Raw genomic sequence first — 23,365 nt, 5'->3', positions numbered from 1 at the left:
GTTGTTGCTCCAGCTGAGGTTTTCATTCATGTGCACACCCAAGTACTTGTAGCTGGAGACCACTTCCACCTCAGATCCTCCTATGTTCAGGAGGGTAGGTGTGTTTGTTCCGTCTGAAATCCACGACCAGCTCCTTCGTCTTCTTCACATTGATGTGAAGGTTGTTCTTCCTGCACCAGCTCTCCAGTTCCAGTTCTCCACTTCAGACTAGAGAAACGACCTGTGACCCAGGGTACAATGAGTCAAACTTCTTCATACAGCTCTTGTTCTTGAAGGCAGTGTGGCATACGCCTCCTTTTATCACTGGCTCATGTCAATCAGCTGACACCGAGCTTCCTTCAGAGAGCTTAGTCCACGAGTCACGCTCTTTGGGTTGAAAACACAAACACCACTCAGTCACCTCTGATCACTGCTGTAGGGATGTCAGTGACACTTGTTTGACTAGCCATTAACCTTGTCTGGATGAAGACTTCTGCCCTTTTTTACCCATTACTGGAGAAACTTTGACGGGGACTGCCATGTTGTGGCTTTTAAAAATTTGATTAGACAATACTGTGTGTTGTTGGGCAACGCTCTCAGCTACCACCACAGCTTAACATCTCTACAAATGGCTAATTTATAGTATTTTTGCTTTTTAGCTTAGGTGGCCATCTTGGATTTTTGATTTGAAATCAAAGTCTATTAGGGATTGTTGTCAGATAATACATCAAATTTCAGCTGAATAACCCTAAAAACCTCTGAGTTATGTCCATTTTAAAATAGCTTTTGTGTCCATCTTGCAGGTTTAGATTTGAATTCAGAATGTGCAGCTCATCACTGTCAGGTACCACCACACCAAACTTCAGCTCAATGTCGTTTTAAATAGCTGAGTTATTGTATTTTTTCCCTTTTAGCTAAGGTGGCCATCTTGGATATTTAATTTGCATTATGATTGTATAACAACTCTTTCAGCTATGACTGTACCAAATTTCAGTTCAATATATCAAAGAATGACCAAGTTATAGTCAATTCTGAGTTTTGTAAGTTAGCTATGGCAGCCATCTTGATCCAAAATGGCTCCAAAAGTTTTGATAAAAATTTTTTTGGGAGTACATATTGCAGTTCTGGCCACATTAAAGTTGCAAGACCCTTTTCAGGTGGATAATAATAGGTGGCAGTATCCAATTAAGAGACTATCTCTTTATTGGGTGTCCTGATGCATGCTCAATAATCCAGGTAGAAAAATCTAAAAAAGTTAAATCTGGTCCTCTGGACATTCAAAAAAACAAAACAAAGCAAATCAACAAAAAATGTAGAAACGTTTCGTCTCTCATCCGAGAGACTTCCTCAGTCTGAGGAGCTGTATTCAGCTCAGTCTCTTAAATAGCACCATCTCAGGGTGGATCAACCAGTTGATCCACCCTGAGAATGTGTTATGTTCAATCATTTTGAAAAGCCGCGATAGAGCGAGTCCGTGAACTGAACCACCATGCCCATAAATATATAGTAAGTAAGTTTCTTTTGGCTGCTTCCTTCTTCAGGGGTCACCACAATGAGCAAACTCACATGAAAGATTTGACAATTATTTTAAGCTGGATGCCCTTCCTGACACAACCTGGGCTCGAACCCGCAACCCCCAGGATTACAAAGCCACGGCACTGACCACCAAGCTGCCACAGCCTCACATACTGTATACGGCTGTGGCTGAGTGGTTAGAGCAGTCGTGCTCCATTCAAGAGTTGGGGGTTTGAAACCACCAGCAGTCACATGCTGAAGTGTCCCTGGGCAAGACACTGAACTCCTCACTGCCTCTGATATGTGTCCCATCGGTGTTTGAATGTGATGAATCACTGATTAGTCTCCTTAGAATGATTTGTTCAATTAGCTTTGTAGAGATCTACTTTGTAGTAGAGCGCTGTGTGAATGGGTAAATGAGGCACAGATTGTAGTGTAAAGAGCTTTGAGTATCTTGATCAGATAGAAAGGTGCTGTATAAGTACAGTCTGTTTACATACTGTATATAAAAAGTTTCTTTCCACTGTTGACTTCTTCAGGGGTCACCACAGCGAGCAAATGTATGAAAAATTTGGCAATTTGTTTCACCGGTTCTGTCCTCTCTTCACTGGCTTCCTGTGTGTGTCAGAATCAATTTTAAAATCCTCCTGAAGACATTTAAGTGTATTAACGTCCTCGCACCCTCATACCTCTCTGACCTTCATCCTTATTCACCTTCTCGGGCTTTGACATCATCAGACCAGCTGCTTTTGGCCGTACCAAAAACCAGGCTGAAGCTCAGAGGAGATCGAACCTTTTCACTCGTGGGCCCCAAACTCTGGAACACTCTGCCCATCAACATTCGACAGGCCACCTCAGTCTCTGCTTTTAAATCTCTCCTGAAAACACTCAGATAACTCATTGACATTTAACACAGGGTGATCGGATTTAGATTTAGTTTTTCTTTGATTCTGATTGTGTTTATGCTTTTTGTTTTATTCCTTATTAACACAGTCATCTGATCATTGTTTCTAATTATGTTTTGTGTTTTTAGATTTTATTCCATGTGCTGTAATTATGTCTTGGTACTTTTTATTTCATGCTGTGCTGTTTTTGTTAAGCACTTTGGTAACAGTTTCTGTTCTAAATGTTCTCTTTAAATAAATCTGACCTGATTTACTCCAGATGCTCTTCCTAACGCTTCAGGATTATTTGCAACTTTCCTGCCAGTTCTGTGAGATTAAAAGATAGATCAGTACTTCTGACTTTGCATTGCAAAACTACAGTGTCCCTCCATTTTGGCAGAAAGCAGCGGCCATAAGCACTGTTGGCTTCTGGGTAATGAAGTTCTTTTGACTTGCGTTACAATACAGGCTTATTGAAAGAAAACCACAAAATGGCGGCGCCTGTCCAAAGTATTATTTTCATAAACTTTTTATCTCGCACCGTCCCAATCACATGAGTAATATTAAAGTTGACAATTGTGTGTGGTGTACAATCTTACATTGAAAAACTGCAAAAGAGCGAGTCCACAAAAGTCGAATCGAAGTAGCTAGGGACTACTGTGCTGTTGTTAGGTTTGTTTGCCTGTGTGTGTTTGTGTTTCATCAAAGTATCTCATGAACAGCTGGATGAATTTTTCTCGTTAAATGTTTATCTGTAACTCATTCCTTTTTAGTGTTTATGTCAAGATGGTCACATCAGCTAATCAGCATTAGAATACAATTTAATTTGAATTTGTCGTGGTGCATTAAGATTCTTGATTTTTTCACAGCATGACCCTAATGACTGATAACATTTTTACTGAACTTCTGTGGTGAAAAAGTAAAAAATCATTGTTTACAGCTTGTCTGAGATTTCCAAGGCTTAGTATGATTTGTTTGCTCGCAGAAGCTTTTCCAGTAAACTAATGCGTGTCCTGAGGTGAACACATGGATGTTCAGCCGCAGAAACACGTGGAGTCAGATCAGTCCACAAGGAACAAATCATCTGACTCAGGAATGACAGCAATCATATGTTTTCACACAAAAGATGCATTTATAAAAAAAGTTAGCCTGCTTCTTGTTCCCACTTTACCTCTTACAATAAACAGAACTTTGTCTAAAACCCTGCATGGGTTTATTCCTGAGGGGTTTCTTAAAAATACTAAATTTTGCTCAAAATGTATCTCTTAGCCTTAGAACAATCTAAAAAGGTTAAATAATTTATGTAGGAACACGTGTAGTTTCACATCTAAAAAGTGGGTTGCTTAGTAGCTAATAGGGTAAATGGACTGTACTTATATAGCACCTTTCTATCTTATCAAGACATTCAAAGCTCTTTACACTAATCTGAATTATATATTTTTTCCTTCTATTTTATCTATGAATGGTGTCCCTGTTGAGTTTGTAGATTCTTACAAATACTGGATATTTTGGTCAATTTGCATCTCTTTTTAAGCCTCATGTTGAAAACTTGGTAAAGAAACAGAAAGTAAAACTGGGTTTGTTTTTCAGAAACAGATCCTGTCCAACTCTGAATGCTAGTAAACACCTTGTAACTGTGACCTTCCTTCCCTCCATTGATTACGATGACATTATTTACATGAACGCTCCTACAAGAACCCTGCAGATGTTGGATGTTGTCTATCATGGTGCACTAAGATTCAAAACTGGCTGTGATTATCGTACCCACCTCTGCACCCTGTATTCACTGGTTAACTGGACATCATTAACTTCACGCAGACTCTCTCACTGGTACATTTTCATCTTTAAATCACTTCTTGGTCTGCTGCCTTCATACATCTCCTCCTACATGTCTCTGCGTGAGTGAACGTACAGCATGCGCTCTCAGGACATTATTACCTGCAGTGTTCCCTCAATGAGGACTGAACTTGGCAAAAGGTCCTTCTCCTACTCCGCTCCTGTTTCCTGGAATATCTTGCAAAAACAATTGAAGCTCTTGACCTTGACCTCTCTAAGTGACTTTAAGAATCTGTTAAGTTCATGGCAAAAACCAACGCAGACATGTTCCTGTTTTTAGTATTTTACATCATTTTATAAAGTAGCTGTTTTTGTTTCATTTTTATATCATTTCTTTTATTTACTTTTCATTTTATTTGCTCTTTATATAAATGTTTATTGTTGTCTGTACCTCATCTGTGTTCTTTGTTTAAAACAGGTCTCTCTTGTAAATGAGTCCTCAAGGCTCAGTGAGACTAACCTGTAGAAATAAAGATTGATTGAATTTCCACAAAGATCAAATAAACTTCAGTGAGCTTTCTGAGCTGCTTCTTATTACCATCCTTCATTTATTAACTTTTAATACAAATTTAACAAAAAAGCAGGGAAACTTGTGTTTAGTTGATTATTTATTTTTTGTAACAATACTTTGCGGCTTGTTGGATAAAAATATCCTCTATTCATCTCAATTACTAAAAGAAGCCACAAAAGGACACGAGAAGATATTTACCTGTTTTTAACTTGCAAGGACAGATTGTCACAACAGGCTTACATAGATGTACAAAGTTACATGCTTGTTGGATCCCAGTCACGAGAATCTGCCCGGACAGTGCGTGAGAATAGTTTATATACATGCTTTTCAGCCCTCACAGGCAGCCACTGATGACCTCGGCCTCAGAGCTGTACATGCAGGCTCCTCTCTGAGAGAGAAAATAACTCTCTGAACTCACACACATGGTTCAACGTTAATTTAACATTAGTTAGTGATAAACATCCTTGCCTTTGTCCAAAATCCCCTGACATTGCCCCCCTGTTCATTGGAGGTGCTTCAGGCATGTCCGACTGGGAGGAGACATGCTACGTCTCTTGGTTGACTGGGAACGTCTTGGGGTCCTCCCAGAAGAGCTGGAAGAGGTGGCTGTGGAAAGAGATGTCTGGACCTCCCTGCACAAGACGCTGCCCCCGAGACCTGACTTCAGAAGAATCAGAAGATGATGGATGGATGGATGGATGGATGGATGGATTGATTTCAGCATATTTGTTATTTTCTGTCTTTCTGCTAAATTCCGCTTTTTCAGCTCCTGTTTAGTTTATTTTATGCAAATTTTATTATAAATATTATTTTGTCATTTTCTGTCTTTTGTACTTTTTTCTGGTAATTTCAACTTTTTATTCTCCTGTCAGCCTCTTTCTGCTAATTTCAGCTTTTTCTACTGCTTTCTGCTTTTATTCTCCTGCTTTCAGCAAATGTCAGCTGTTCAACCTCAGCTCATATTAACAGTTTAGAGAGTAAATCTTTTCGGCTTGTTTCAGCTTCTGCAGCAGCTTCCAACAGAAATCATTGAGCAGTAAGCATTCACACTGCATTCTCACAGGAAATGATATTTCTAGTATTTAGTGCTTTCTTTGTAGGTCAGGTGTACATTAGCCTGTAAAGACTTTGTAGGAACATAGACAGTAATAATGACTGTGTGACCTCCCTTCTGTTCTTTGTTCATGTTTTAAGCAGAATTGAACTTCAGGCTGTCGGTCTGTTTCTCGGCTTCTGACGAGGGTGAGATAATGGAGTGTTGTGTTAGCATCACAGACAGGAAACTCCATAGCAGTGAAGTCATGGCTAAAGGAAGGTAGTGCTATGTGTCAGAAGGCTCTATAAACTTTACACATGTTGGTCATTGTGTTGTGTCAGGGTAAACCTCTACTAGCTTGTTTATAACTCCTGTTTTTATAGGTATATATTTTTTAATTACCTGTGACAATTAGCACAATTTTTTTCTTATACAAAAATGGTAAATAGACTAAAAAGTTCATGCTCAGTAATTCAGGTAAAAAAATCCAACAAAGACAGGTCCTCTGGATGGTTTTGTCTTGTTGAAATGTTTCATCTTTCATTCATAAGACCATCAGTCCGAGGAGCCACAACAAACAGCCCCTTCACATAGTGGGTCAACCAGTTTGGTGGTGCTTAGATGGTTTCTGGAGTCTGCCCTCTCCCCCGCCGACTCATTTGAGGCAGACATGGCCAAAGTAGTTTAAAATATAGATGAAACGTTTCAACAAAATAAAACCATCCAGAGGACCTGACTTAACTTTGTTGAATTTGTCTACCTGGATTATTGAGCATGAGCTTTGATATTTTTGAACCACTTTGGCCATCAATCTATAAAAACTAACAAGATCTTTAGATCACATTCAGACACTGATGGGACAGGTACCAGAGGTAACGAGGGCTCAGTGTCCTGCCCAAGGACTCCTCAATATGGGGCTGCATATTGTCAAATATCATGTTAGACAGCAACTGCCTATTAAGGTTTCTGAAACTGGAAAAATAAGATATATTTGTCAACGCCACACACATCTGGTTCAAATGATACTGATGATGGAAGAGAAAGTGAAGCGTGAGGATCCCATCATCACTATTTATGCTCACTGGATATGAAGCTAGATGTCTTCATCTACAGAATAGATGTAAATGGTAAATGGACTGTACTTATACAGCACCCTTCTATCTCATCAAGATAGAAGGCTCAAAGCTCTTCACACTACAATCTGTGCCTCATTTATCCATTCATACATCACTCTACTAGATCTATACAAAGATAATTGAACAAATCATTCTAAAGAGATTAATCAGAGCTTTATCACATTCATACACTGATGGGACACACATCAGAGGCATCGAGGGGTTCAGTGTCTTGCCCAGGGACACTTCGGCATGTGGCTGCTGGTGGATTCGAACCCCCAACTCTTGGATTGGAGGACCACTGCTCTAACCACTCAGCCACAGCTGCCCCATGTCCAGGTGTTTGTTTTAATTATGGTGTTCAGTGGCCTGGATGACCTAGAGTCTACACGTGTCCTCATGTTTTCCTGTTGTCAGGGACTGAAGTAAGCTGGACATGATTTATGAAGCTGCCATCTTGTAATTTTGGAGTCTGCACACTACGGATGTCTGTCTTTAAGTCCCACTTACTCTTAGTGCTCTCTACCCACAATCCTCTGCACCATGATTGTGTGTTTATTAGAAAAATGAATTCAAACTTGAACTAGCACCAGCCGACAGGGAAAACTGTTCCCATACCATGTTTGTAGGTCTTGATATAGTTTTTGGGTTTTACCACCATAAGTAAATTTCTCAAACATGATCCTTTTTATAATTAGTGCCTCAGAGTATATTCAAGACACATAATTTGTCTACTAGCTAACTTTTACAAACCCGTTTGGAAATCTTTTGATTTTTAATTAAAAAGACTTCTCTCTTAATCCCAGTCTTGCAAAATGTTGCACTTTTTTAACTCGTGTATGTTCAGTGGAACTTGTTCACTGTCCACACTTAAAGTAAAAGTCCCCAAGGTCAACATGTTAGGCAGCACAGAGTGATCTTGCTGTGGTAATGTGAGTGTGTTGATCTCACCCTTGCTGCCTCTGCAGATGGTTCACTCCAGGAATGCTGCCGTGCACTATGGGATCCCCACAAGTTCAGGGAATGCTCTATTTTTAGGAACTATATAGCCTGGCCTCCTGGAAAAGAATTTAAGATATACTGTAGCTGCGTGTATGTTAAACAGTGAAGTGGCTTGCTGTGTAGATGTACGGGTTTCTCTCTCTATCATTAGACGTAGTACAGTTGGGTTTCAAGGTGCATACCGATTGCAAACATTTGCAGGTGCTAAGCCTGACAAGCTCTGTCATTGGTCAGTGACTGTGTCTGGAGGCTCCCAGTGATGTGACTGAATGCGCTGCAGACAAGTCGTGTTCGATAGCTCAGATGGCTGACTGCCTGGCTGCAACCTTTGGGACAATGGCATTGGGAATGGTTGATTGATGACACGGACAACTGGCCTGCAAAACTGAGACACTGTGGCAGGAAGGATGGAGAGCCTCCATGTTGCAGTACTCTGTCACAATGTTTTTTCTTTTATATATATGCACATTTTTGCCAATATTACTAAACTAAATAAAACAAGCAGCATACTGATTATTTGAGTACTGAATGTTTGTAGTTTTGGAGATGAGTATTTTTCTGTACTGGAACTGAACAGGGAATGCAAGTAAACCTTAATGTTTTTGGTGCAAGATATTCAAGTGGGTAAGAGTTACATTGTGTAGAAGAACAGAGGGAGGTTTTTATTGTCTTGTCTTCCCAATTCCCAAATCCCATTCTTTGCTTCATAAAGGGGTGTTACCTTATGTTAAACATTTTTAGGTCAAAGATCATATTTCTCACCTGGTAAAGATGGATTATTCCCTCTGGCTCAATGTGCTGGATTTACTATTTCTGGGAGTCTTGGTCCTGAATGACAGAGAAATGAATCAGGTCTTTGTCTTCAGTAAAAATGGCATTGCTGTCTTTGTGAGCTAAGCTGAAATACAATGTTCTCAGGGTCATGTTCCTAGGGATGGATCAAGACAGAGAAAATGAGATCCCACATACAAGCTGCTGAAATGAGCTTCCTTCATTGGGTGGCCAGGTTAAATCATATAAATAATTTGAGGAGTTGAGAGGCCTCCTGGACACCTCCCTCTGGATAATTTTCCAGGCACGTTCCACTGGGAAGCGACCCTGGAGCAGACTCAGAACTTGCAGGAGGGGTTATACTATATACCCTCTCTGGTCTGGTCATAATACAACCACAGAGAAGAGGATGAAGATGGAGGTATGGGTAGCTGTATGGGTGGTGTTCTTTAACTTCTTTATTAATAAATATATCCATCCATCCATTATCTTTACCTGCTTTTTCCTTTCTGGGTTGCGGGGGTCACTGGTGCACAAATCCAGCCATTAATGTGCGAGAGGTGGGGTACACCCTGGACAGGTCTCCAGTCCATAACAGAGACACATAGAGACAAACGAGACAAACAACCATCCACTCTCTCACTCTCACCTAGAGACAATTTAGAGTTACCAGTCAGCCTAACATGCATGTTTTTGTTCTGTGGGAGGAAACTGGACCCACGCATGCATGGAGAGAACATGCAAATTCCACCCAGAAAAGAACCTGGCCAGGATTTGTGAATTTTAATTGAATTTTAGATTTCATAAAGTTTTCTGCCTTAGTTTTAATGGGGGAAATTTGTATCAACTCTAGATTGTGAAGAGTGTTAAGATAAATTTCAGGGACAATGGTGCTTGTAAGGTAACACTCCATTCATCCATTTATCAAGTCATCAAGAGCTTCAAGGAGAGTGGTTCAATTGCAATGAAGAAGGCTTCAGGGTGTCCAAGAAAATTAAGCGTCAGGACTGCCTCCTAAAGAGGATTCAGCTTTGAGATCAGGTCACTACCAGTTCAGAGCTTGCTCAGGAATGGTAGAGAGACGTGCAAGTGCATCTGAAGCACAGTGAGATGATGGCTTTTGGAGGATGGCTTGGTGTCACAAAGGGCAGCAAAGAAGCCACTTCTCTTCAAGAAAAACATCAAGGACAGACTGACACTCTGCATGAAGTATAGGAATTGGACTGCAGAGGACTGGGGAAAAGTTATTTCCTCTGATGAAGCCCCCTTCAGAATGTTTGAGACATCTGGAGAAACGATTGTCCAGAGAAGAAAAGGTGAGTGCTACCACAAGTCCTGTGTCATGCCATCTGAAGCATCCTGAGACCATTCATGTGCGGCGTTGCTTCTCATCCAGGGGAGTGGGCTCACTAGAAATTTTGCCCAAGAACACAAAAACATTCTCCAAGAGCAACTTCTCCCAGCAACCCTGGAACCATTTGAAGATGAACAATGTTTTTCCCATCATGGTGGAGCACCATGTCACAAGGCAAAAGTGATAACCAAGTGGATTGCTGAACAAAACATTGACATTTTGTGTACATAGCCAGGAAACTCCCCAGATCGCAATGCTATTGAGACTCTGTGGTCAGTCCTCAAAAAGAGGGTGGACAAGCAAAAACTTAGAAACTCTGATCAACTCCAAGCACTGATTAGGCAAGAATGGCTTTCCATCCCTCAAGATTTTGCCCAGAATTTGTTACCCAGTGTAGTGAACCAGAAGACCTCAAATCTACCAGATGGACAGAGACTGTTATTTTCATTGATCTGAATAAGTCTGGGCCATCTGATGAACTTTCTTTCTTGAATTAATCAAGCAGAAAAGACAATTCTTTATAATCATTACTGTCTTACAAATGTTTTGATAATCAAATTGTGTTAGTTCACTCAATGCTTTACAGGTTGAAAAGAACTACTAATTTTTATTTTACATAAACAGTAAGTAATGATTTTTGTTCCTCATTCAGAGAAGAAATCACCTGAATATGCCTTTCTTGATTTTCTGTCTGAAATGAGCAAGCTGTCGTAAGTATGTGAAAGGTTGGTCTTCGGTCAACTAAAATGTTTACTGAAGAAGAAATGTCATGTTTAAACTTTTTCAGAAGATTACCAAGAGTAGACTCCAGAAAGTCTGCTGCTTCTGCAATAATCTTTTCTGTATGTTAAACAAGTTTCATTCTCTGACCTCGACTGTTGATAAACACCTTACGTCAAAAACACACCTCTTTCTGGTCCTTCCACGAATCAGAAAGCTCTAAACTGAACAGGAAGTAAACTCATTTTAAAATGTGACAACTGCCCAGTTCAAGTAAGAATGAGAGCTGACAACAGATTGAGAGTTCTGAGAGATGTTGGATTGAGAGCGCAGCCGGTTCTGAAAGTTTCAGAACCGTGAAGAATCCAGAGGTTTTGGGATTATAATTCTGTTTTGAACTAACCACGCACGACTCTTCGAGGATTTTAGCTGTTTTCAACGGAGACGCTGATATCAGTTGAAAAGGATTCTTACTGAGCTGATCTATCATCAACCAGGTAACGGCCTCTTCTTCGACTAAAGTGTACCGTGGACAGGCTGGAGATCTGACGGAGCGTGCAACTTCTGGTCAAACAGATTAAATTCCCTCACACATTTCCTCTGTAAGATAAATCTCAATTTAATCTTAAACTCTTCTCTCTCATAAATCAGTACAGATATTTTTAGAAATGTCTGAAGCAAAGTCCTCAAATCACCGCCGAGTGATTTGAAGTTCATTTTCTGTGAAACTGTCTGTTATTATTTTCATATTTTGCCAAATTAATGTAAATGTTTGATGTTAAACTTTGATTTTGAAAATAAATGATTCCATTCATTTGATGGGTCAAAGATAAATAACGTCTCCCGTTCACATTTCTGTTAAATTCAATGCACGGCATTTACAGTCAGAAAAATGAAGAACTCGTGAATATTGTATGCATATATAATTCATATATTTGTCATACAACAAGTGACACGTACCTCACGTGTATCACTACACCAGCATGTCGAAGCAAATAGCAGAAGTCTTAAAGAAGAAGGATCAGCACTGTAAATATGAAATCATAACCTAAACTTGATGTATTTTTCAATAAAAATGTAAATAAAATGTATGAAATGTTTAAAGTTGTACTTCATTATACCATACTGTATAAACATCTGACAAAAGGTTCTTAAAAAAACTGAGGCTGCAAACTTTATGAAAACCTAAATTTGTGCCACTCTTAAAACTTTTTGGCCACAACTGTACACACAAAAGTAAAAACACATAATGAAAATCACATTGTCATCATTAAGCTGTGTCGATTTTGTTTTGTTTGAAACAGAAAAACAACTGAAAAAGTCTGCTCATCACTATAGTTGGGGACTGCCTAGAAAGAAGGCCACCTGAAAAGGGTCTTGCTTTTCTGTCAGCTTTAATGTGGCCCAATCGCAACGTCTACTCCCACAAATTTTATTTGAAAGTGACAGGCTCAGCACCGTGACATGTGCGAATACTTTTATTGGCATTATGAGTTACCATGGTGATGTAATTTGTAAAAAAAGATGCCAATTTTCCTCATTGAAAAACACTGACAGAATGACCTGCCACATGACCTAGATTCATGTTGTGAACAAAACTCAGGATGTTATCAAACAAACTTCTTAACACCACATCTTTTAAGTTACATATACATACAGTATTATATATCAATATGTAGTCATTTTGTCATCTTTCCACCAGTTTTACTGGCACAGTGCGACCATTTCATCTCCTAAAGTTACTTTTAAATGACTTTTAGTTCTAGAATTGCGCCGCTCAAGGTGGCTGCATGTTGGAGCAGCTCTGTTACTTTCATTCTGAGATTTTGCTTTTGGAAACTTTAATTCCTCTTATTCTAGATGTAAATCTCATTTTTTGGATTATTGTTTCCTCTGGTATCAGATGCTGTGCAGCTGGAAGGATTTTTACTAAAACTTTTTTAGTTTTGGACATTTGTTATGATGCGTAACCATGGCAACAAGGCAGTTTTCTACAACCAACAGCAGCTGATTAACATCTCAAAAGCTCAACTAATATCTCAACTACAGCCCCAAATCTCAAATGAGTTGAAAAGGATGTTCTGTGGACGCATTCTCATCTACCTGCCAGCTGTGTTGGAGTGCCTGACCACTGAGATCCTGGAACTAGCAGGAAACACGGCTCATGACAGTGGAAGGACAGGATCGTCTCTCAGCACCTACAGTTGACTGTTCGCAGTGACGAGTAGCTCAGCAGACTGCTGGGAGGAGTGGTCATCGCTCTGGGAGGAGTTCTGCCCAGCATTCAGGCGGTCCTACAGCCCGGGAGAACTGAGAGGCCAGCCGAGTCTGGGTGGACGGATTGGACGGCATCTGCAGCTGGTTTCTTAGGATCCACTGTGGGATGGACCTTTAAAAGAGATCCTTCCTGTCTACAGCCATCTAACATCTCTTAATGAAACGAGGATAACGACTTACAACAACAAATAATTTCCCTTTGGGATTAATAAAGTATTTTTGAATTGAATTGAATTGAATTTAACTCAGCTATTTTTACATATATGGAGCTGAAATTTTGTGTGGTTATAGCTGAGGACATTCCCCATCTTATACTGAATCCAAATCAATAATCCATGATGGCTACCATAGCTTAAAAAGAAAAATGACTAATTCATTGATTTTTTTAAAACTTTTTTTGCCATATTGAGCTGAAATTTGGTGTGGTGGTAGTCAAATCAAATTTTAAAATGGACAAACATGGCAGTCCCCATCAAAGTTTCTCAAGGAACTTTCTAGTTTAGTTATATTTGGCTGCTGGCTGACTGGGGTATTCTTTTGGGTGTGTAGATGTGGAGGAGATCACATAAATATGATGAAGTAAGACCAAATAAAACTTTTAACATGTTTAAAACTTAACATTTTGATAGAAAATTGACAGAACATTACACTTTTCTGACATAAATTGTAAATATTTGGGTCATTCATATTGCTTAAATCCCTTAAATTAAATGTTTACGGGTGATCAAGTACATTTAGAGATATAAATAAGACATTTTGTAAAGTCTGAGGAAAAACAGCATGAAAAACTAAGACTTGTTGGTGACAGTTGGTCAAATAAAATCATTGTCTTATGACAGATTTTCCTCAAAACAAGAAACTAATTTTTTTATGAAAAAATACTTGGGTAATTACTCTTTTTGGGTCAAGGGTGAGGTTCTGCCTCAAGTGGAGGAGTTCGAGTATCTTGGAGTTTTGTTCAGGAGTGAGGAAAGAATGGTGTGTGATATTGACAGATGGATTGGTGCAGCGTTTCTAGTATTTGGACTCTGTACTGGTTCGTTGTGCTGAACAGGGAGCTGAGCTGTAAGGCAAAGCTCTCGGTTTACCAGTCAGTCTACGTTACATCCTACCTTCACCTATAGTCAAAAACTCTGGGTAGTGACCGAAATAATGAGATCATACAAAGTACATACAGGCAGTTGAAATGAATTTCCTCTGCAGGGTAGCTGGACTCTCCCTTAGAGACAGGGTGAGAAGTTCAGTTATCAGGAGAAACTCGAAGTAGAACTGCTGCTCCTCCGCATCGAGAGGAGCCAGTTGAGGTGGTTCGGGCATCTGGCAAGGATGCTCCCTGGACGCCTCCCTAGGGAGGTGTTTCAAGCATGTCTGACTGGAAAATGACCCTGGGGAAGACCTAAGACACTCTGGAGAGACTACATCACTTGGTTGGCCTGGGAACACCTTGGAGTCCTCCCAGAAGAGCCGGAGGAGGTGGCTGTGGAAAGGGATGTCTGGCCCTCCCTGCTCAAGCTGCTGCCCCCGAGACCTGATTTTGGACAAAGCGGAAGATATTGGAAAGATGGATGGATGGATTATTTTACCTTTAAAATACATCCCAGCCACATCGGAACATAGGTGGTCAGTTATTGTCAGACTCTTCCTTCATCCTGGTTCTGGTCTGGAACATCTTGGTAAATTCTACATCTGTTGAAAATCCACCCAGGAACAAGGAAGCTGTGGAAAAAACTGTATCCCTACACCGTTAAGTCAAATTAAGATGCAGAATCCCATCATTATGCTTTTATAACAGCCAGTCTCTGTTCTCCCTCCAAACTCTTGGTCTGTTTCTGTTCCAGAAACCTGCAGTTGGTCTCAGACATTTTTTGTTTAACAACTACTCAAAACTTTTCCATCTGAATCACTTGTCTTTATTGGTTTGGTGCTCCCAAACACTGAAAGCTTCAGCACTGCCTCACCTCCTCTGAAATGAGAAACAATGCAGGTCAAACTGCATGAACTCCTTCTTTTATTCTCGATTCAACTAGCAGTGGTCAGATTGTTGCCAAGACGTATGGGCTGAAAGAAACCAGCTCAGCAGACTTCAGAAAACAACATGAACTGTTTTCTAGATTTTGATTGCTGCTGACTTCATGAAATGTATTGCAGAGGTTCATGTTTTTCTTTAAGATTAAATTAGACATTACATTTTTAAAATACCAAAACATTGAGCTCAAACATTAAAACAAAATCCAAAAAGCCTAAGGAAGTAGGAGTTTTGGTGATGGGAATTTGTTGATCCCTGCTGTGGGTTCTCGTAAAGCTTCCAGATGAAGGTGCTGCTGTGAATCTGTCAAATGTCTGGTTTTACTCCCCTGTCTGCTTGTAAAGACACAATGGAAGGACTACTGCTCTGTTTGTACTGGGAGGGAGCAGAGAAAGAGACGGAGATAAAAAGAGTTTTACTTGACCCTGTAATGTTTAACTGTAGATTCGTGGGTAAAACTTGAAAACTTCAAGGTGTCTTCATGTGGAATTGATACAGGAGCTTTCAAACCACAGGGGACCACTTCATGGTCTTTTATGTGTGAATGTTTATGGAGCATTCACACTTTTGTGATCCTCTTTTCTTCCCTATATTTTTTGGTGTGATTCTCGACCTGCAGTTTTCAAGCTGTTTCAACAAATCATAAATCAAAACGTTCAGCTCTTTCAGGACAATCCTGCTATGACTTTTAGTGCAACTTTAGCTTTTTCAAATATTTAGCCTTTTCTGCCTTTTTTTTTTTTTTTCAGAAAATGAATTGAGCTCATTTTACATCCTTCTAATTTTTAGATCTGTTCACAACCTTTTACTGCTCCTTTCACATTTTGTTTTGGTTCAACTTCTTTCAGCTTCCTTCTGTAAAACTTAAACATTTTTTCAGCTATTTTAAGCTAATTTCAGCAGTTCTTTCAGCTGTTTTGTACTCCTTTAAGATTCTTTCTTCTTACTACAACTTTTTTTGCTTCTTCTAACTTCTTTCTGCTAATTTCAGATGTCATGCTCCTTTCAGCTGATTACTGCAAAGTTCAACTATTTCTGCAATTTCAGCTTCTATTTAGCTGTTCTTATGCTAATTTTAGCTTTTTCAGTGAATTCCACATTTGTGGAAGTGGTCTCCACCTAAAAGTACTTGGGTGTGCATATGAATGACAACCTCAGCTGGAGCAACAGCACCACTAGCCTGATCACAAAAGCTCATCAGAGACTCTTACTTCCTCAGGCGGCTGAGACGAGCTGGTCTGGGAAGCTCAGTCCTCACCTCCTTCTACAGGTGTGCAGTGGAGAGCATCTTGTGCTCCAGCATCAACGTGTGGCATGGAGGCTGCACAGCTGCAGAAAGAAAAGCTTTGCAGAGAGTGGTGAAGGCTGCACAGAAGTCTGTCGGAATCAGTCTCCCCACCATCACAGACATTACACCTCCAGATGCAGGAAGAGGGCCACCTGCATCATGAAGGTGTCACGATCGAGGGGTGGTTGAGACCCAAATGCAAGCAGGACTCCAACAAGGTCACAAAAAAGGTGTCTTAATCACAAAAAGGCAACAATAACAAATAATACTGTCGGGGCAGCGATACTACTTACTGTACATTCGTTGGAAATACATGAAATACCAAGACACTAGGAGACGACCGTGAAGATGCAGCTTAGGCACCTAATGCTCCCCTTCCTGAGATGCAGGAGAGCACAGTATATAAAGGGGAGTCTCTAATTAAACCCAATACGTAGCACCTGGGAGTCATTAACTATCTGCACAGAGCAGGGCTGGTGCAGATCCCTACAGTATCCCCCTCTTTAATGAACAGCTCCTGACGTTCTAAAATACCCCAACCCAACTTGGGTGGGTGGCGGGGGAAAAAAACAAACTAAAGGTTGGAGGGCATCAAAACAAACAACCTAGGAGCAGCCCTGAATACATGCACAAAAGGAGTTCAGGTGGGCGTTCCCAAGACCATCCAGACCACAAGTCTATTTCAGGTGGGAGGCCTGGAAACCATCCATCACCAGGGCAGAGTTCTGTAGCAGACGTGTAGGCCAAAGGAACTGCAAATGATGTTAAGACTGCAGCCGTCAGTGTAGAAATCACAGGAGTGGCAGACGCGATGACCACCAGAGGAGCGGCAGCTGACTAAGGAGCCACAGGAGGAGCGGCAGCGGCTGACGTGGTGACCACAGGGGCGGCAGCAACAGGAACCAGAAGAGGAGCAGCAGTGGCTGACGCAGTGACCTCAGAAGCGGCAGCAGTGGCGGATGCATGAACCAGAAGAGGAGCAGCAGCGGCTGACGTGGTGACCACAGGGGTGGCAGCAACAGGAACCAGAAGAGGAGCAGCAGCGGCTGATGCAGTGACCTCAGAAGCGGCAGCAGCGGCGGATGCATGAACCAGAAGAGGAGCAACAGCGGCTGACGCAGTGACCTCAGAAGCGGCAGCAGCGGCAGAAGCAGGAATCAAAAGAGGAGGGGCAGTGGCTGACGTGGTGACCTCAGAGGCGACAGCAGCGGCAGAGGCAGGAACCAGCAGAGGAGGAGGAGCAGCAGCGGCTGACGTGGTGACCTCAGAAGCGGCAGCAGCGGTGGAAGCAGGAACCTGAGGGGGAGGAGAAGCTGCTGACGCGGTGACCTCAGGAGTGGCAGCAGTAGTGGCTGGCACAGGAGTCACCGGAGGTGTAGGAGTAGCTGCCGACAGAGGAACAACTGAAGACGTGGGACCTTCCCAGGGCGTGGACTCATCAGGGACTGCAGGAGCTTTAAAAACTACGGAGACTGCGGGAGGCCTGGAAGCGACCACAGGGGCTGCAGCAGTGAAGTCCACTGGTGGCAGAGCAGGAAGTTCAATGGGTTCAACCTTGTATGAGTGCACGTGAACCTCCGGAGGGTCAAACTCAGCCTTCTTCCTCTGGGCATAGGCAAGGATCTCCCAGTCAGTGGGCGATCGGAAGAACTGAGGACAGCATGTCCAGGTTCTCAGTATTTCATCAAAGAGGGACCTCCTGGTACTGACCCTGTCTGTAGGAGTAGCACGGAGAAGGATTACTATACCACGAAAGTGTGGAAGTGTCAGCTGATCCTCCAATGGTGGTAAATCAGGGGCCAGGTTCGCCATCTCAGGAGCAGGAAACCTTGAGGGCGTGGAAACCGTCATGGAGTGTACCAGCTAAGAGCGAGGCGATCTCCTGTCCCACTCTCTTTTCTCTCGATGCACAGTTCTTTCTGTGTTATTTGAAAAACACTCAAAAAGGTGGAGCTGCTTGCTGGGTCTCTTTGATGAGGGGAGCATTCTGTCACGATCGAGGGGTGGTTGAGACCCAAATGCAAGCAGGACTCCAACAAGGTCACAAAAAAGGCATTTTAATCACAAAAAGGCAACAATAACAAATAATGCTGTCGGGGCAGCGATACTACTTACATTCGTAGGAAATACATGAAATATCAAGGCACTAGGAGACGACCGCGAAGATGCACCTTAAGCACCTAATGCTCCCCTGCCTGAGATGCAGGAGAGCACAGTATATAAAAGGGAGCCTCTAATTAAACCCAATACGTAGCACCTGAGTGTCATTAACTATCTGCACAGAGCAGGGCAGGTGCAGATCCCTACAGAAGGACCCCACTCACCCAGCACACACACTTTTTGTCCCGCTCCCCTCAGGAAGGAGGTTGAGGAGCATTAAGTGTAGAATCACTAGACTGAGGAACAGCTTCTACCCTGAGGCTGTTAGACTCATGAATCTCTAACCAGAATAATCACTGTGAAAAATCACACCATGTTGCTGCTGATCTGTTTCATGTTGCTGCTGATCTGTTTCATGTTGATGTATTCATGCGTGCTCATCTGCTCACACACTCATGTTTGTGCTGATGTTCGACGTAATGTTTTTATGTATTAGTGCTTAGTGCATATTTAGTTGATGTTTTTCTTAGTTCATATCTTAGATCTTATCATTGTTTTTCTTTTACATTTTATTGTTAGATGTTAAGTTTTAAACTTTGGAAAAGAATGGTCTTGCACAGCTTTTTCCGTGTTGCTACTCTGAATCAATGAGGCATCTTCTATCTATCGCTTCACTTTTGACACATTTCACATCGTGGCTACGTCGACGTATGATTCAGCGCTCAATGAGGTGTCTACATACGTATTTATGTCTATGGTTTACACCATTAGCTGCTTTGATTTCCTTTGTTGTGGGTTACATTCTGTATGTGGCATATGTTATTTCTCGGGGGGCCAAGATGGGGTAGAGATAGGGCAGCCGACCTGGGACCATAAAGTCACGGTTCAACTCCCGGCTATTCCCACATGTCGTGGTGTCTCTGAGCAAGACACCTAATCCCTAATTGCTCTCTGGGTGCTTACATACTGTAGCTGCCCAATGCTCCACCTGGGTGTATCCCAGGTGCAATGGGTTAAATGCAGAGAACTAATGATGACAACAAATAGCACTTATTGTTCATCAGCCATGTATGTTAATTGAAGTATACAGTACACATACCATACCATAGCAGCTTTATTTAAAGAACACTTTAAACACCCAAAGGACCAAAGTGCTGTACAGTACACATAATAAAACAATCAGACAATAAAGAATGATTAAAATAATTAAAAGTCAACATTTCAGATGATGTCAAAGGCCAAGCATGGGTTTTAAGAAGGGATTTAAAAACAGACAGGGAAGAGGCCTGTCTGATGTTCAAGGGAAGGTCATTCCACAGTTTAGGAGCTGCCACAGCAAAAGCATGGTCTCCTCTGAGCTTACGCTTTGTCTTTAGCACACTCAGGAGAAGCTGATCACATGACCTGAGGGATCGAGAGGGCGTATATGGATGTAGAAACTAGAACGGATAGGGCGGGACAAGTCCATTTAGAGCTTTAAAAGCAAATTAAAGAATTTGGACAGTGGACACCAATGACAATAATAGACAATCATAAAAGATGCGTACAAGTTTTTTTTTTAACAAATGAAAATAAAATGGCAATTAAAAGGATAATTAAAAGGAAAAGTAGCAAAAAAACAGCTAGATCATAAGGTGTAGAAAACTAAAAACAGGAACATGTCTGCATTGGTCCCTGCCAGGAGTCCAACAGATTCTTAAAGCCACTTAGGGTGCATTCACACCAGCCCTGTTTAGTCCGCTTTAATCTAACTCTAGGTCGTTTTCCTAGAAAGTCCGGTTCGTTTAGGGAGGTGTGAACACGCCATCGAACTCTGTCACGGAACAAAAAGACGAACTCTGGCCCGGGCTAAAACCTATGTCTCGGTCCGGTAGAAGCGAACTCCAGCACAGTTCGAGTGCAGTGTGAATGTAAACAGACCGAACACCCCTCCGCAGGGTGAACAAACACGCATTTCTCTGACCTTATATGGAGCCATCAGCTGCCTTGTGTGGAAAAACAATATTCTCCATGGTCTTCTGTCGCATCTTCTGCTCATGCTAAGTCAATTTTTGAAAAATGCCAAAATATAACTCCTAAAACTGCTAAAACTTGATGCCACTTCGTTTTTATTTTTATTTCCAGAAGAAGAAGAAGACGTGTCTTCAGAGGTTTTTGTGTCGTTTCTTTCAGTAGTTCTTGGTGCAGCGACCCCACAGGCAAGCGGGGGAATAGGTTGGTTCAACAGGTTGACTTGACTGCACAGTGCAGTGTGAATGCAAACGCACCAGCTCAAATGTAAACAAAAGGTCATGAATATTAGTCCCCAACCGAACCAAGTCTACCGGACTATCTGGTGTGAAAACGACCCTAGAGGGGTCAAGGTTGAGAGCTTCAGATCTTTTTGTAAGATATTCCAGGAAACAGGAGCGGAGTAGGAGTAGGCCCTTTTGCCTAGTTCAGTCCGCACTGAGGGAACACTGCAGGTAATAATGTCCTGAGAGCGCACGCTGTAGCTGCACTCACGCAGAGACATGTAGGAGGAGATGTATGAAGGCAGCAAACCAAGAAGTGATTTAAAGATGAAAATGTACCAGTGAGAGAGTCTGCATTAAGTTAATGGTGTCCAGTTAACCAGTGAATACAGGGTGCAGTGGTGGGTACGATAATTACAGCCAGTTATGAAACTTAGTGCACCATCATAGACGGCATCCAACATCTGCAGGGTTCTTGTAGGAGCGTTCATGTAAATAATGTCACCATAGTCAATGGAGAGAAGGAAAGTCACAGATACAAGGCGATTCCTAGCATTCAGGGTTAGACAGGATCTGTTTCTGAAAAAGAAACCCAATTTTACTTTCAGTTTCTTTACCAATTTTTCCACATGGAGCTTAAAAAAGAGATGCAAGTCGACCAAGATACCCAAATATTTATAGGAATCAACAAACTCAAAAGGGACACCATTTGAGGATAAAATCAGAGGAAGAACTGCTGGGACCGACTTCCTGTTTAAAAAAAGCATCCCTTTGGTTTTGTCGGCGTTTAGGACAAGCTGAGGTATCTGTCTGGATGATGTCTAAAGCAGATTGCAAAAGCTGGAAAGCCTTAGCGACTGATTTAGCTCAACAATAAATAACTCTGTCATCAGTGTAGAAATGTAAGGATGCATCAGGGATGCTCTGACCTACATTACCTATGTAGATTGTAAAGAGGGTGGGTCCTAAGACCGAGCCTTGTGGTGCACCATTGTTGACTGTTAAATAACTGGAGGAAGTACCATTATGTTGAACACATTGCCTCCGATCTGAGAGATAGTTAGAGAACCAACCAACGGTGTGTTCTGTGAAACCGATTTCTGAGAGCTTATGACACAAGATGTTCTGATCCACAGTGTCAAAATCTTTAGACATGTCTAAGAAAAGTGCAGCACAATAATCCTTAGCATCCAGTGCTTCAACAACGTCATTAAGAACCTTCAGTGAAGCAGTGATTGTGCTGTGTTGTTTCCTGAAACCAGATAGATGGGGAGGTAAGATATTAAATGAGTCCAGATAATTTTTTGATTTGAGAGTTTATCAGTTTTTCTAGAACCTTGGCTAAAATGCAGAGTTTAGAGATTGGCCGATATTTGTTCAGTGAGGTGGGGTCACCTCCATTCAGCAAAGGAAGCACAAAGGCTGTTTTCCAAGTGTCTGGAATGGAGTATTATGTTCTTCTGGTGTGCAAAAAGTGTGTGTTGGAGATGACTCAACTACTGTCACAGTTATTTTTGTTTATTTACCTTGAGTCTGGTCAATAAAAAAAACAGCTATACATGTGCATCCAGTGGTTACTTTTGAAAATTTTAACAGAATCTGTTGAGTTCATGAGTTATTTTGCTTACAGACAGTTGAACACATCCATGCACTGGAACACATAAAAACAGCTGCTACTCAGACAAAGCCTTTACTTGTTAGTTCCTGGCAATAATAAGTTAATCAGTTTACCACATTAGAATGCTGACATAAGCAGGAAAGTTGTACTTTTATCTTTGTTCAAATACAACCGTTTGTGCCACTAAAACACCTCATGAACAGTAAAGACCTGAGTAAACCATGACAGATGACACTATCAGATCCAAACTCTTGGTTCGTTCCTAAAAGCTGCTTCTTCCACTCTTCCCTCTATGACTTTGTTTCCTCTTCTTTTCTTTAATTCACTTTGGTGAACTCTTCTTTCCTCAGTCAATGGCTGGAAACCATGGAGGCCCGATGGAGCTGGTCTGACAACACAAATGTTTGAGAACACAAAGAGCCCTTTATTCAGCTGATACTTCTGTCAAACTGAAAAGACGATGAGCTGTAAGCCAGGATTATGATGAAACAGGAAGACGGCATGTCCCAGTGATACCGTTTGAATGGAGGTGTGAAGCTCTCATGTAGTTTTCATTTGGCTTCACCTGAGCACATTTTTATGGCACACTTCGTGCTTTCTGACTGTAGCAAAAGAGACACATTTCCTTGGACAAATGTCACTGGTGACACTGAAAAAGTTATTGACTTAATCAAGCATCAAACTTTTGTTACCAGACCAACTTGATTGAGGCACTATGTGTGAAACATGCTCACAGTGGTGATCCTGAATAGTATTCCGATATATATATATATATATATATATATATATATATATATATATATCCATCCATCCATTATCTTTACCCGTTTATTCCATTTTGGGTCACAGGGGTCACTGGTGCCCATGTCCAGCAATCACTGTGCGAGGGGCGGGGTACACCCTGGACGGGTCGCAAGTCCATCACAGGGCCACATAGAGACAAACGAGACAAACAACCATTCACTCTCTCACTCACACCTAGGGGCAATTTAGAGTTACCAATCAGCCTAACATGCATGTTTTTGGTCTGTGGGAGGAAACCGGAGCACCCGGAGAAAACCCACGCATGCACGGAGAGAACATGCAAACTCCACCCAGA

At 41.5% G+C, this 23,365-nt stretch overlaps 1 protein-coding gene across 1 annotated transcript in view; it reads left to right on the top strand.

Annotated features, from left to right (window-relative positions):
• ablim2 (actin binding LIM protein family, member 2) overlaps positions 1-23,365 on the top strand; it is a 206,714-nt gene that overhangs the window by 36,670 nt on the left and 146,679 nt on the right. The gene's annotated exons all lie outside the window — the stretch shown is intronic.

Source organism: Nematolebias whitei, chromosome 1 (genome assembly GCF_014905685.2).
Source record: "Nematolebias whitei isolate Nwh7 chromosome 1, NemWhi1, whole genome shotgun sequence".
NCBI classification, from domain to species: Eukaryota; Metazoa; Chordata; class Actinopteri; order Cyprinodontiformes; family Rivulidae; genus Nematolebias; species Nematolebias whitei.
Note: the sequence above shows the minus strand (reverse complement) of the source record. Positions and strands in the feature narration are given on the sequence as shown.